Source organism: Phocoena sinus, chromosome 4, assembly GCF_008692025.1.
Source record: "Phocoena sinus isolate mPhoSin1 chromosome 4, mPhoSin1.pri, whole genome shotgun sequence".
Classification (NCBI taxonomy): Eukaryota; Metazoa; Chordata; class Mammalia; order Artiodactyla; family Phocoenidae; genus Phocoena; species Phocoena sinus.
The window spans coordinates 60,825,646-60,840,014 of NC_045766.1; the positions used below are offsets into that span (position 1 = coordinate 60,825,646).

The 14,369-nt window shown below is 44.6% G+C and overlaps 1 protein-coding gene and 1 pseudogene across 4 annotated transcripts in view; both read left to right on the plus strand.

The window, feature by feature from the left end:
- Positions 1 to 4,110: 4,110 nt before the first annotated feature.
- On the plus strand, positions 4,111 to 4,292 carry LOC116752807 (annotated as a pseudogene).
- An 8,356-nt stretch (positions 4,293 to 12,648) lies between these two features.
- Positions 12,649 to 14,369, plus strand: part of KLHL24 (kelch like family member 24) — a 39,557-nt gene continuing 37,836 nt past the window's right edge. For 3 of the 4 annotated variants that reach the window (XM_032630267.1, XM_032630268.1, XM_032630270.1), the window contains exon 1: positions 12,659 to 12,768. The gene's annotated coding sequence lies outside the window, so the exon portion shown is untranslated. Of the gene's footprint in view, positions 12,769 to 14,369 lie in introns of all 4 variants that reach the window. The other variant, XM_032630269.1, reaches the window with a different exon arrangement.

Sequence of the window (14,369 nt, forward strand, 5' to 3'; positions counted from 1 at the left end):
AAGATGTAGGTTTCATTATTATTCAAGTATAGTGAGGCCAGCACAGGAGGAGGTGACTGCCATTGAAAAGATAACTCATTATTCAGAGTTCCCAAAAGGTAGGGGCACATCATACCACACAGGGCCACAAGGGGAAGCACTAGTGTGGATCAGGGGTCAGAAAAATCAAGGGGAAAATGTGGGCAACACCCTTTATTATGGTTTTCACAGGAAGGAATAGGTGAGGCAGGGTATGTAGGTTTAGGATTGTCTAGTTTGAATAATTTCAGCAGACTCTGGGGCGTTGGGGCCGTCTCTAGTTGCCAGGTACCTAGCCCTGAGGTGATTAGGACAGGGGAACAGTGGCCCAAAGGTGAGAGTCCTGGGAGCACCCAATAAACCAGGTGGTTGGGGTATGATCTTGAGTTGGTTGGTTTGCGTTCCCAGGGGAATTGTTTGCTTATCTGTAGGAATTTCCTAACCCTGGGAAGACAGAACCTTCTGGTGTCAGCTAAGCTGCAAAAAGTGTCAAAAATAAAAAGACTTAACCCATCCCAATTCTTAATACATACCCTGACTAGGTATTAGTCCTTACTATCACAGTTAATTCAACTGAAACTGAGAGTTCACAGTTAAGAGAGGTCTTTCTTTCTCTAACCTTCATTTATTCACTCAACAAGCATATACTAAGCACTTACTATGTAATGAGCACTATGTTAAGCCCTGGGATACAAAAAAGAAAAACAGACAGTCCTTTTCTTAGGGGGTAACAAAATAAAATAAGTTTAAATGTCTTTAATAAACATTACAATAACAGGAAGTCCGGTGTTCCATAGTAGGAGAGGCCCCAAACACAGCCTGAAAGGGACGAGATTCCATAATGCCCCAGTATCCCTACCTCCGCACCTCCTCCAACTCCATAGTGTGGGGTTCAGGAACAGAGCCTGTGGCTAAAAAACTGAATAAATTTTCCTGTCTTCTCCCAACAGCTCCTCCAATAAGCTCCCTTTGAATAAAATTATTTTCCCTTTCCATTTCTGAGGACTAACCATAAGGAAATCATGCAGTAGAAGCAGAAATCTATATGCAGAAACTGATTCATTGCAGAGTTATTGAAATTGGGGGAAAAAATTTGATGCAACATAAGTATCCAAAACCAATGGAGTAGTTTAACAAAGTATAGCATATCTACCAAGGCACATTATTAAGCAAAAAGAACTGTATAATGATTCAGAAGGAGCACAGACCCCAGAGCCAGATTTTCTACGCTCCAGCCTTTGAGCAAACTAGTTAATGTTCCTGAATCTCAGTTTTCCTGTTTATAAAAGCGGGGGCTGGCTAATAATAGTTGCTACCTCAGAGTGTTGCTGTGGAGATTAAATAAGAAAATGCAGGTTAAGCACTTAATAAACACCTGGAATAGTGCTCAATAAATGTTGGCCATTACTGTTCTCATTATTAATATAAAGTCAAAGAAAACAGTTAATTGGGTGGACTTAATACACCACAGAAGATATTCCTCATAGAGTTTTAAGTTAAAAATATATATATTTATATAATAGTATGTAATCAAATTCTGAGCCTATGTGAAATGTATATGAAATGTTTAAATAGTTGTATTGGTAGCATAATGGCATTATGAGTAATATTTTAATGAAATATTTACTTTAATCTTATTGCAAATTTCTGTTTAATAAGAAATGAAAAGGGGGATATAAAATTAAAATAAAAAGCAAGGGAACACTGAAAGAAATTGTATGCTAAGAAATTCAAAAAACATCAATAAATTTGTCCTGGTATTCATATCTGCAGAGTTGATGAACCTAAATCATCTTCACTTGGGGGACAGATATCTTTTTTTTAGCATATAAAACTCTAACTCTTCTCAATATTTAGTAATAACATGCTGATGTAAGCTAGTTCCAAGCTGCAGGTCAGTGTCATTGGGTCTACCAAGAGGTGAAAGATCAAGACAGATCAGAGAGAAGGAAACAGAGGGCCACCTATTAAATGGTGATATATGAGAGTTTATTTTGCATGTAAGTATTAACTCAAATATGCAAAAATATGTATAACTAGCTATAGACACACTATAAATATAGATACAAAGAAATAAAAGATTGGAAATATATCGCTAACAGTAGCTCTCTTAGGGTTGGAAGATCATAGATGATATCCAATTTCTTCCTTATCCCTCCTAAAGTTTCCTACAGTTGGCATGTAATACTTTTAAATTTGGAGGAAGGGGACTTTAAAAACTATTAATTTCTTCTTTTTAAAGCAAGGGATTATTAGTGAGAAGGTAAGAGGGAGAGTGGGAGCCAGTAATGTCATAAATTCCCCAGTGCATGTGAGCCAGTAAATTCCCCAGTGGGAGCCAGTAATGTCATAAATTCCCCAGTGCTTCCCAAAAGTCCCTGAGTTGGAAGTTAAAAATAGAAAGAGCTGAGGGCTGAATTTGGGGGGGTAATGAGTCCCACAAGAAGGGCTGTGAGCAGGGCAAACTGAGGTGAAGTACAGGAGCGGGGTGACTTGGGGAGAAAGGTGGGTGACTTGGGGAGAAATGTGGGTGACTTGGGGAGAAAGGTGGTTGATTGGGGTCCACCCTTAAGAGTAAGGCTACATAAGCAGGGCGTGCTGGTCCAGGGATCCAGCTTGGAAAGGCTTTGTGGAGGGTATTGCTTCAGGAGTGGGAGAGTTGTTTTAAAGGTTCAGGAGAGAAACCGAGTTCAGTCTGATCACAAAGGAAGCAGCCGTGTCCTCCCCAAATCCCATTAGCCTATCAAGCAGGCTTTTCACTCCCAGAGCTGGAAACTGATTTCTGGTCATTCGCAGCCTCTTACAGCCACCCACCTCCTTCCCAAAGAATTCTATGTGCTCCCAGGAATGTCTTGATTTGGGTGCTTGTTGAACCAAAAGAACTGAAGTCCTTTCAATCAAAAAAATACACAAGGGGCTTACCTGGTGGCGCAGTGGTTGAGAGTCCGCCTGCCGATGCAGGGGACACAGGTTTGTGCCCCGGTCCGGGAAGATCCCACATGCCACGCGGAGCGGCTGGGCCTGTGAGCCATGGCCACTGAGCCTGCGCGTCCGGAGCCTGTGCTCCGCAACGGGAGAGGCCACAACAGTGAGAGGACCGCGTACCAAAAAAAAAAAAAATACACAAACTTCCTGTACCTCTAAAACTAGACAGGCCTTTAGAAATAGTTCACCCAAACACCTTCATGGTGGAAGGCACAGTACTCCTTTTAGAGATGAGGAAATTGGGACTCAAGGAGATTAGGTGATTTGTCCAGGGTGACTGAGTAAGTTATGGCAGGGCTCCCCAGGATCCCTCTCTTTTCTATGTATTTTTTCCATTACCCCATGTTGTTCTTTGTTAAACAGGAAGAATCTTCCTTTGCTAGGATCTGTCAATGCACCATTATGTCCTGTCATAATAGTAATTATCATTATATTTTGACAAAATAATACTTAACCATTATGTCCTGGCTGAATAATACTTAACCATTTATTGAGGTCTATGTGCTCTTTTCATAAGCATTTAATTCTCATAATAAGAAGGTATTATTATGTTTCACACAAAGAAGCTGAGCTTCAGAGCAATTAAATAAACCATCCACTGTCACCCTGACAGTGGTAGCAGAGTCAGGATCTGAACCCAGTCCATCTGAATCCAAAGTTACCTTTCTGATTCTCCATAAAGAAACACTGTTGGCTATATATACACAATGGAATATTATTCAGCCTTAAAAACGAAGGAAATCTTGCTATTTGCAACAACATGTATGAATGTGAGGGACATTATGCTAAGTGAAATAAGCCAAACACATAATGACAAATACTGCATGATATCATTTGTGTGTGGAATCTAAAATATGTTGACGCTATAGAAGCAGAGAACAGAACGGTGCTAATAGGGGCTGGGGGCAGAGGGACAGAAAGATGTGGGTCAAAGGATGTAAAGTTCCAGTTATGCACGATGAATGAGTTCTAGAGATCTAATGTAGAACAACATGGTTACAGTTAACAATATTTTGTTGTATACTTGAAATTTGCTAAAAGGGTAGATGTTAAGTGTTCTCACTGCATAAGAAAGGAAAAGAAGCTGGGGAAGGAGTGGCAGACACCATGTCCAGCTGCAAAAGTGGTAAGAAGAAGCCCAAGAAGCAGGCCAAGGAGATGGATGAGCAAGATAAGGCATTAAGCAGAAACAGAAAGAGGAGCAGAAGAAACTTGGGGAGTTAAAAGCGAAGGCCTCAGGGAAGGGCCCCCATGTCACAGGTGGAATTAAGAAATCTGGCAAAAAGTAAGCTGTTCCTTGTGCTTGAGGCAACGATGGTCCTTAATTCTATTCCTGTTTAAACATTTGGATCCCCTGCCGTAACATCTGTTGCCACCTATAGCTAGAAAAGTGTAGTCTTATTCTTTTTTAAAAAAAATAATTAATTTATTTATTTCTGGCTGCGTTGGGTCTTCATTGCTGTGTGCGTGCTTCTCATTGTAGTGGTTTCTCTTGTTGTAGAGCACGGGCTCCAGGCGCACAGATTCAGTAGTTGTGGCACGCAGGCTCATTACTTGTGGCTCGCGGGCTCTAGAGCTCAGGCTCAGTAGCTGAGGTGCACGGGCTTAGTTGCTCTGGCATGTGGGATCTTCCCAGACCAGGGCTCGAACCCGTGTCCCCTGCACCGGCAGGTGGATTCTTAACCACTGTGCCACCAGGGAAGTCCCTGAAGTGTAGTCTTAGAACCTATTCTACATTTAAGAATAAACTTATGTTAAAAAAAAAAGGAAAAAAGAAACCGGTAACTATCTGAGGTGATAGGTATGTTAATTAGCTTGATTGTGGTAACCATTTCACAATGTGTACGTATATCAAACCATTAAACTGTACAAACTGTACTGTCAAATACACCCCAGTAATTTTTTTAAAGTACATAAATAAAAATACCTTGACTGTACACATACCAAAAAATCCTCTGTTGAGTCTTGTCTTTCAAGGAGCTGATTCTCCATTAAATTCAGCATTCCATAAAATTCTCTCATTAGTGGGCTTCCCTGGTGGCACAGTGGTTGAAAGTCAGCCTGCCGATGCACGGGAAACAGGTTCGTGCCCCGGTCCGGGAAGATCCCACATGCCGCGGAGTGGCTAGGCCCGCAAGCCGTGGTGGCTAAGCCTGTGCATCCGGAGCCTGTGCTCTGCAACGGGAGAGGCTACAACAGTGAGAGGCCCGCGTACCGCAAAAGAAAAAAAAAATTATCTCATTAGTGAAATTGTCTTTTCTTCAATTAAAATGGCAACTTTTAAGCATCTTGACATTATATAAGAACTAAATCCCTAAACTGGATACATCCTAAACACCTCCATAGAGCTTTTACCTTGGATTTGTTTTTACTTCACTTGAGTGTGCAAAGTATTATTATGATGTATTAGTATAATAATGATTTGCACACTCAAGCCAAAAAAAAAAGGAACTCAGGGTAAAATTTTTATGAGAACTGTAAAGGAGAAATCTTAGATACTCCCTTGTGTTTGTTTGTTTTATTTTCCATTCTTTGGGACTTCCCTGGTGGCACAGTGGTTAAGAATCTGCCTGCCAATGCAGAGGACACGGGTTCGAGCCCTGGTCTGGGAAGATACCACATGCCGCGGAGCAACTAAGCAACTAACCGTACTGACCCTGAGCTCTAGAGCCTGCAAGCCGCAACTACTGAAGCCCGCACGCCTAGAGCCCGTGCTCCGCACAAGAGAAGCCACCACAGTGAGAAGCCCACGCACCACAAGGAAGAGTAGACCCCGCTTGCCACAACTAGAAAAAGCCCACGCACAGCAACGAAGACCCAAATTTATTTATTAAAAATAAATTTATTTATTTATTATTTATTTATTTATTATTAATTTATTTATTATTGAAAATAAATAAATAATTTTTTTTAATGGCAATCTTCAAAAGTTTTGCATTATAAAACATCAACTCTGGCATTTAAAATAAAGTAAATAAATTTAAAAAATAAATAGTAAAAAGCAAGGTGACCTCCAATTCCTTACTCGTGTTGGGGACAAAGATCACTCAGAGTTCATCCTGAAAATCATCTAAATTTAGAGATTTCCTACCGGAGCAAAACTTTCATGCACCAGTAATAGAACCAGGCAGCCTTTCCAAAGTATGTCAGGCATGTGCTTGCAATGCTGTCACAAGCAGCGTCGAGTATCTGTCCCTGTGTGCTGGTGACCTAGGAGCCCTCGCTGTTTTCTAGGCCAGTTGCAGAGAGATCTGGGGCTGGAAGCAAAAGAGATTGCACAATAGTTAGCACAGGTGCTTATTTTTAATCACATTAGTCAGGCAAGCACTTTTTAAAACATTTTTTTAAATTTGAAAAGTGTATATATGTAGGTAGTTTTTTTTAATTGTCAAAAGCTTACTGAAAAAAACAAAGGTCTCGACCCCTACTCTTAGTCCCTCGGTCTGCATCTCAAAGGCAACCATGGTTTAAGTTCAGCGATGTGGCCTTTGAGTGTGGATATTTTATGAGCAGAGGCAAATTGCTTTTCTACGTCTTGTGGGCAGTCTCTCTCTCTCTTTTAATCTTATAAATGCCCATTGGGAAAGACAAAAGAAGTTAGAGGACAGCACTCTGGTGAATGTTCAAAAAGTCTGGCTTTAGTTTCTAGCTTTTCTAAATCACTTCATGTCTTCAGGCTTTTTTTTATCAAATATAGTTTACAAAGGCTATATGTTCTTTTACTCCTCCTTTCTTTCCTTCTTTACCCTTCCTAAAGCAAAGGACAGAGCATAGAGGACATAGCTAGAATTGATGGGGAAGGGGACAGTAATAATAGTAATAAATTTGGTTGTTATTGAGCACTTACTATATCCCAGGCACTATATTTTTTTTCTCATTTCATCTTCAAAACAATTCTATGAGGTAGGTGTTTTTATCCTCATTTTTACAGATGAGAAAACTGAGAAAGATTAAGTAATTTACACAAGACTATATAGCTAGTAAGAAAAAAAGCTAAGTTTTGAACCTAGACTCTTCAAGTCTAAAGCGCCAGTGGAAACAGTTAGGTTTCAAATCTTCATAGGGAGATAGAGAACATGACTGTCAAAGTGCTAAGCTATGTAAGGGAGTGAAAAATAACAGCACAAGTGAGGGTGGTCCTGGACTAGCAGTGTGTGGGAACTGCTCTGAGATCTGCATTAAAGTTTTTGGGAGGTTGCACTGTTCGCAACAGATGCTTCAGACAGAGCATCCAATGAGCAGTGAGAATCCTTGGGCTGGAGATAGGTAGGCCAACCTCAACCAACACAATTTCCTAAGAAACTGGATGGAGTCTTTCAAGAATAGGAAACGTCTGCTGCAGATATTCGTGGTCAGGTCTAGCCCTTTCATACCTGCTGAAGGATTCTTGGAAGGCTGCCCATCAAGCAAAAGGGATGGACAAGACACACTGTCCTAAACTGCAGGCATTTGGAAGAAGAGTGCCAGAGACAGCAGAGGAACATCAAGTTGGAATTAGTACATGCCTCTTAAATGTCACAGGGTGGCAAGAAACTGGAGATGAAGTCAAAGTCTGCTGGGACCAGCAGCAGGAATTCTATGTGGACTCACAGCCATCTGTGGGACAGACTGCTGAGCAGCCTGTGGGATTATGGTCATTTTTAAAAACTGGCCTAAACTTGTGACCAGATGCCATGAGCAGGAGAAGACACTTTCCATATGTGTTCATACCTGAGAGGGTTCTGCAGCAAGTCAGAGGACAAGGTGCTATGAGGTGTCCCTTGGAGAATCAGGCCTACCTAGAGAAGTCAGGGCAGGAGTAACTTCCAAAACATCAGGTTTCTTCAGAGACCAGAGGGGCCACCTAAATTCTCATTACTGGGGAAGTAATCAGGAAGAAGAGAGGGAGGTGAAATCAAATGTCCTTGGGGCAGAAGAATGAAGAGAAAAACAGGGACCAGCATCACATGCAGGGAGGATGGAAGTATGTCTCAGTCCCCTGAAGTCAGAGCCCAGGGCTCACGGTGGTAAGCAGTCATCCTTACCTGCATCTGGTGTGGCAAGTTTGGTCACAAACAGGATCCGAGGCACCCAGGTACCAATTCCTGGCACCTCATCGACTTCAACCTGTGAAGGATGGTTTCGAGAACAAAGCAAGCCTTGCCACCACACCCATACCACTCCCAAGAGAAACATTTCTTGTTTCAGAAGGAAAAGCTCGGGAGCAGGGGTAGGGAGCTCACCTTCTAGGTGGCAGAAGACTTACCTCTTTTCCCAGATCTCAAAATGGAAAATTTTCCATCTATGTCTTTCCTTGCTAAATCCTAATACTACTGTGTTTGACTCCAAGGTTTAACTGGCCTAGTAGGGCCCACGACTGTCTGGGCCTGGGTCAGACAGCCTTCCTGGTAACTATAGAGTCAGAGAGAGTCAGACCTCTGTATCCAAAAGAGCTGCAGAGATGAGTCACATCTCTCTTCACCAGAGAAGGGAGGGAAGGGGTAGGCCTCAAGACTGGAGAGGCTCAGGTGCCACGAGCAAATAGTGTATTGTGTTCACTCTTGTCTCCACTCAGCACTCTGAGGAGTTATTGTGTAACAGACTTGCTGATATATTAAACATGTCTGTGGAGGGAAAAAGGGTGGGGGTGGAGTGTGCTGAGATAATTTGTTATTTATGGTATTCTCTATCTTCTGAAGAGTGGAACTCTCTTGTTTGAAAGGTGATGAGTGTGAAAATGCAAAGTACTGAAAAAGATGGCGGGGGGCGGGGTGGAAGGGTAGAGGGGATTGTCTAGGGGGAAGGTGGCAGAGATCACGGAAGGGGAGGAACCCCGATCTTGTGGCTGGAGAGAGGCCCAGAGAAAGGGTGTATGGTGGGAAAAGAGGAGTAGTTGGTACCAAGGAGGAGCTGAGGTGAGGGGGCAGAGATGTTTAAAGGGAATTGTTAAGGAGTTTTGCGGTGTGAGATGCTGTATAATTCTCTTTGTGAAACCTTCAGTAAAATCTCCATTCATCAAGTGCTTTGCAGCTGGGGCTTGTTGCAGGGAAGGGGCAAATGTGCCGAGCCCGTAGCTGGTCAAAGGATCCAGCTGCATTCAAGGGCTGGGTATAAACACAGTGCTAGTGTCACATTATAAAGGATGTGGGAGGTGTGCACAGCTTCACAATGGGTGAGGGAGAGAGGAGAGGAGAGGATCAGAACAGGTGGCACCAGAGATGGGCCTTAAAGGATGACCAATATTTCTACTGGAATTTGGGACAGGGGGACTTCAAGTGCAAGAGACCTAGAGCAGAGGCAGGGAAGTCTGAAAGTGTGTGGTATGTTTAGGGAGTGATGATTTACTATGTCCCAACTGTTGTCTGCATGGGGAAGAGGAGCAGGCTGGAGAGAAATAAAAGAATGGCTGGAGGAGCTATGGAGGCTTGGCCACCTTCAGACCTTAAAGGCTGTCATGAATGCTCTGGAGAGCAAAACAAGAACTTCCATGTGGTAAGTGCAAGAAGACAGAATATGCAGCAATATACTGTATCCCTGAAAGGAGAGGAAATTGGTCTGAAGACCCTCGGATTCCCCTCAGTAGCTACCTACTTCAAATGATCAAACTGACCTGGATTGTAAACACTGCATAAAATACATCATGTTACAGGGGGAGGGGGGAGGGATGAATTGGGAGATTGGGACTGACATATACACACCACTCTATATAAAATAAAAAACTAATAAGAACCTGCTGTATAGCACAGGGAACTCCATTCAATACGCTGTAATGGCCTATATGGGAAAAGAATCTAAAAAAAATAAAAAGAGTGGATATATGTATATGTATAACTGATTCACTTTGCTGTACACCTGAAACTAACGCAACACTATAAATCAACTATACTCCAATAAAATTTTTTTTAAATCATATTACAATCACTCAATTTCAGCAGATTGCCCCTGGACTTGACACCTCTGCTTCTGTTCCAGTCCCAGCTGAGGAAAACGCTGCCAGGCGGGCACGCTCACTGATTTGTGGGGTACGCATAACTCTCAGGGCCCTCTACCAATGCCAAAACCACCTCTATTCCGGGGACTGCCTGAGGAGCTCCCACACCCATCAATAGGCCCTTGCCTGTCTCCGGGGCTGCTGTCCTGTGAGTCCCCTCACTCCTTTCCACTCTCAGAATTGTGATTGATCACTCTGCATCCATCTGCCCCAAGAGAATCTGAGGACCTCATCATGCAGGCCAGTCCAAGGGCGTCCCAAGTGGTCTGGAGGCACTTTTATTTCTCTCAAGGCCCCTTTACCTCAAGAAGTAGAGATCACTCACCGGTTAACAGATACATATTGAACATCTACTTGGTATACTGCAACACAAAATGAATAAGACATCATCCCTGACCTCAGGCATTTCAGAGGATACTCAGTTGGGAAAGGCATGTAAATATATAGCTGACCCTTAAACAACAAGGGTTGAATTGCAAAGGTCCACTTATATGCAGATTTTTTTTCAGTAGTAAATACTACAGTACTACACCATCCAGGGTTGGTTGACTCTGTGGATGTGGAAGCAATACAGAGGAACTGGGTATGTGGAGGACTGACTATAAACTATACACAGATTTTCAGGTGCGCAGAGGATGAGAGCCCCTAACCCCTGCATTAGTGTGATGTCACACAATTAGTATGATAATTGCTGGGAAGGAGGTAAGGATGGGCTGCTGCGGGAAGAAGGAGGGGAGATACCTAGCCCAGAGGGCAATGAGGATGAATGGAGGGTTTCCTGGAAAGAGGACTCACAGGTTGACTCCTGGAAGGAAGAGCAGGAGCTAACCTAGTGAATGGGGTGAAGGGGAAGAGGGGGCATAAGAGGCATAGGGAGCAGGATATGGATGGGAATGGCCTGCAGACAGAGAGCGAGAGTCCTTTGGGCAAGAGTCCTGTGGGAAGTTCACTGAGGCTGGTGTTCAGGCTGCAGAGTTGGGCCCCAGGGTGCATCAGGAAGACCCTTAAATGCTCTCTCAGGGAGTTGGAACTTTATGATGGTATTGAGGACCCCCCAGGTGCTTAGCTGCCTTTCTACCCAAGGAAAAATGAAAAGCCATCCAAGAAAGGAAGTTGTATACTGTTTAACTCATCGTTGAACAATAAATACATAGTCTTAATAACATAAACATTAAATAATTAGTTAAGCAGAAATGTAAGATATTGGAAGGATGGGGGACAGGGATGACAGCTCCCTTAATGGGAAATAGCCATACATTATATGGAAAGATAAATGTAAATATCAGAATAGCTCAAATTGTTGAAAGTGGCTGCTTCTGGAGAATGAAGAATGAGGAAGGGTGGGAGATGGTACTCCTGTTGTACTACTAGACTTGTAATATTTAACTTTGTAAATACACTTTTTAGATAATTATGTACCTATATTAATACATATATATATATATTTTAAATGTGTCAACCCCAGCCTCAACACTTAATAACTGAGTGACGAGGGCCAAATGTTTATCCCTTATGTGGCTTAGTTTCTTCACCTGTAAAATGGCATTATAACACTATCTTGCTGGGTTATTATGAAGATTAAAGGATATACGTAAAGTGCCTAACACTCTGTCTGGAGCTTAGTAGAAACTCAATAAATGGTAGGTATTTTCATTTTTAATAACAGATGGAAAAGAGAACTAAAAAGCCTGTTTAAAAGGCCTGGACACAAGCCTTCTATATTATATACACCTCTGATCACTGGAACACATCCTCTTATTTAATAAAAGCATGACTATATTCATAAATTATGGAAGAGAGAGAAGTTATAATTTTGATATCAGAAACCAAAAACTAGTTAAATGTTTCAAAATCTGGAGGTGTACTCAACCTTGAAAAAAATATTTGCTGAAACAAAAAGATAAAATAATGTCTTTTGGTGTATATATGTCAGTCCCAATCTCCCAATTCATCATGCCCTCACCCCCGCCGCTTCCCCCGCTTGGTGTCCATACATTTGTTCTCCACATCTGTGTCTCTATTTCATATACACTAATATGTATAAAATGGATAACTAATAAGAACCTGCTGTATAAAAAAATAAATAAAATTAAATTAAAAAAATAATACTGTCTTTTGGGGAATCAGAAAACAGGGATTTGTGAAAACTTTGTCTGATTTGCATGTACTTTTAAAATAGAAAGTTAACCCAGGATGATACAGGTGACAGTAATAGATTTACAGTGAAATTTAGTTTCCCTGCACTGTCTAGCTTCTAGGGTTGTAGTCCCTTTCATCTCTCAGATCCTCAGATTTCCCGATTCTATACCAAGGGGTCAAATTAAAAGGTCTCTAAAGCCTGGTCCCAAACTCTAGGGTTCTGAGAATTCTTGATTATGTGCTTTTGCCTAGGGACGTGGCAATAAACATCCGACTGAGGTTTCCCACTAGGCTCCTAACACGGATGCAGTTTCTTAACCTATCTCTACTTAAAACTGTTTCCAAGTCAATAGCCCTTGGATTGGATCTCAAGCCCCACGTCCGACACCCGCCCTATAGCGGGAAATCCAAGCTGCCGGGGCGGCCACCCCCCCGGAATAGGAACTACAACTCCCAGGGTCTCCCGGGGCGGGGGGCGCCCACTCGGATTGGCCAGGGTTGCGTGACGCTCAGTGTTTTGGCCCGGGCGGTCACATGTTTCCTTTGTTGTGAGGTGCGGAGGGGCCGGTGGCTCGAGGAGACGCCGGCGCAGGAGACAGCGCTTCGCCGCCGGAAGCTTAGGTACGGCGGGGGCCGCCTCCAGCCTTCAATGAGAGGTACCTGGGGATGAGAGCTCCGGGACCGGCCGAAAGGCGAGGAACCGGCCAGAGCCGGGGGCGGAGGGGCGGCCGAGGTCTTGACCACGGGGATGTCTGCAGGAGGGAAGCCTAAGGCGGTCGGCCTCTCGGAGCCAGAGGAGGGGTCCGAAGAGAGATTGCGGGTGGGGCTGCAGGGCCCCTGTTTGGGGCGAGAGGTCTCCGGGGCTCCCCTGGGGGTTGTCAGCCCCGGTTCCGCAACCACACTCTGAAAGGAAGGGCACCCCCAACTCCTGGCACTACCGCCCCGGAACCGCGGCGCTGCTGGCGCACCCGCCGGGGGCGGGTTGGGAGGGGCATGGCCGCCGGGGCGGGGGGTAGCAGGTGCGGGTCACCCTGAGGGACGGGGAGCAGCTGGCGGACAGGGCTGGGGAGAGGGGTCCCGCATTTTGCCGATGGGCTTCGAACGGAATGTCGCTTTTTTAATCGAAGACCTTCGATTAAAGGTCTTCGCTGAGAATGCGAAGGTCTGAAATCAAACCTTCCCGCTTGGTGGGGGCGACAGTTTGATCCTAAGAGGGAGGACTGACGGGTCAAGTTAGGTCCCAGGGCTGCAGGCTAGAGAATCCCCATTAAAGCAGTTGCGAAATGTGCTCGGCGCCGTCACCTGACCGTTACCCCCGCCCCCACCGCCAGCGAGCCTTTGTTTACCACCGCTCGCCTGGGGGCCCGCTCCGGGAGCCCGGCCCTGGAAAGAAGGTTCCCCGGAAGCGGGCGCGGGCGGGGGAGCGGGCGTTCCGTCGGTGGAGTCCCCGCCTAATCTCCCCTTCCCACCAGTCCAGGCCTCGGTTTCTTAATTTAGTTCCTAATGGTCCCGCCCCCAGGTTCTAGACACTCGGGGCGAAGACTGTTAACGCGGCGGGGATTGGGGCCCTGCGGGTGCTTTCGGGCGGAACGACTGAGCGAGTTCCGAGTGTTTATTGGTGGGTGTCTTGTCGCGAGGTGGACTTGCCCAGGCAGTTCTTCCCCGCCCCCTTGAAGGTGATCTGGAGGACACGCGGGAGCGCGCGCTCGCCTCTTGTGCAGCTGCGACCCGAGCGGAGCATCTGGCGGCGCGCGCTGCCGAGCCTGGGGACTCGGGAGCTAAGCCCATATGACCCGCTATCCTTTGGTGGCTGCCGCGGCTTCTGGCTGAGCCTGTTCTGGGGCCCGCGGAGGACCGGAAAATTACCCCTCTTTAACTCCTGTCGCCCTGTCTACCCAGATGGTGGGAAGAAAGCCGTCAGGCGAATTAGTTCCTGCCTATTCTGTAAACAGGTTTTAAATAGCTAAATAAGGACCGTAAAGCCACATTTTAGAGTGCCTCACAGTCACCCCTGAGGCGGCGACCTTTCGCAGTTAATGTTAGTGGATTTTAATGATTAATCACTTGCTCTCTTGAACAGCTTTTTAAAAATCATCTCTTAGTATTTGCAGCTACAGACTGTTTATGTCCACCGGCGAGGTTGGTTTTTGTCAAATACGTAAAATAGATGAAAAATCTGCTTGCTGTCGACTAAGATGTAAAATTAGAATTCTATTTTTTAAAAAAATAACTTGAGGATATCCTCCCCCCCGCCCCC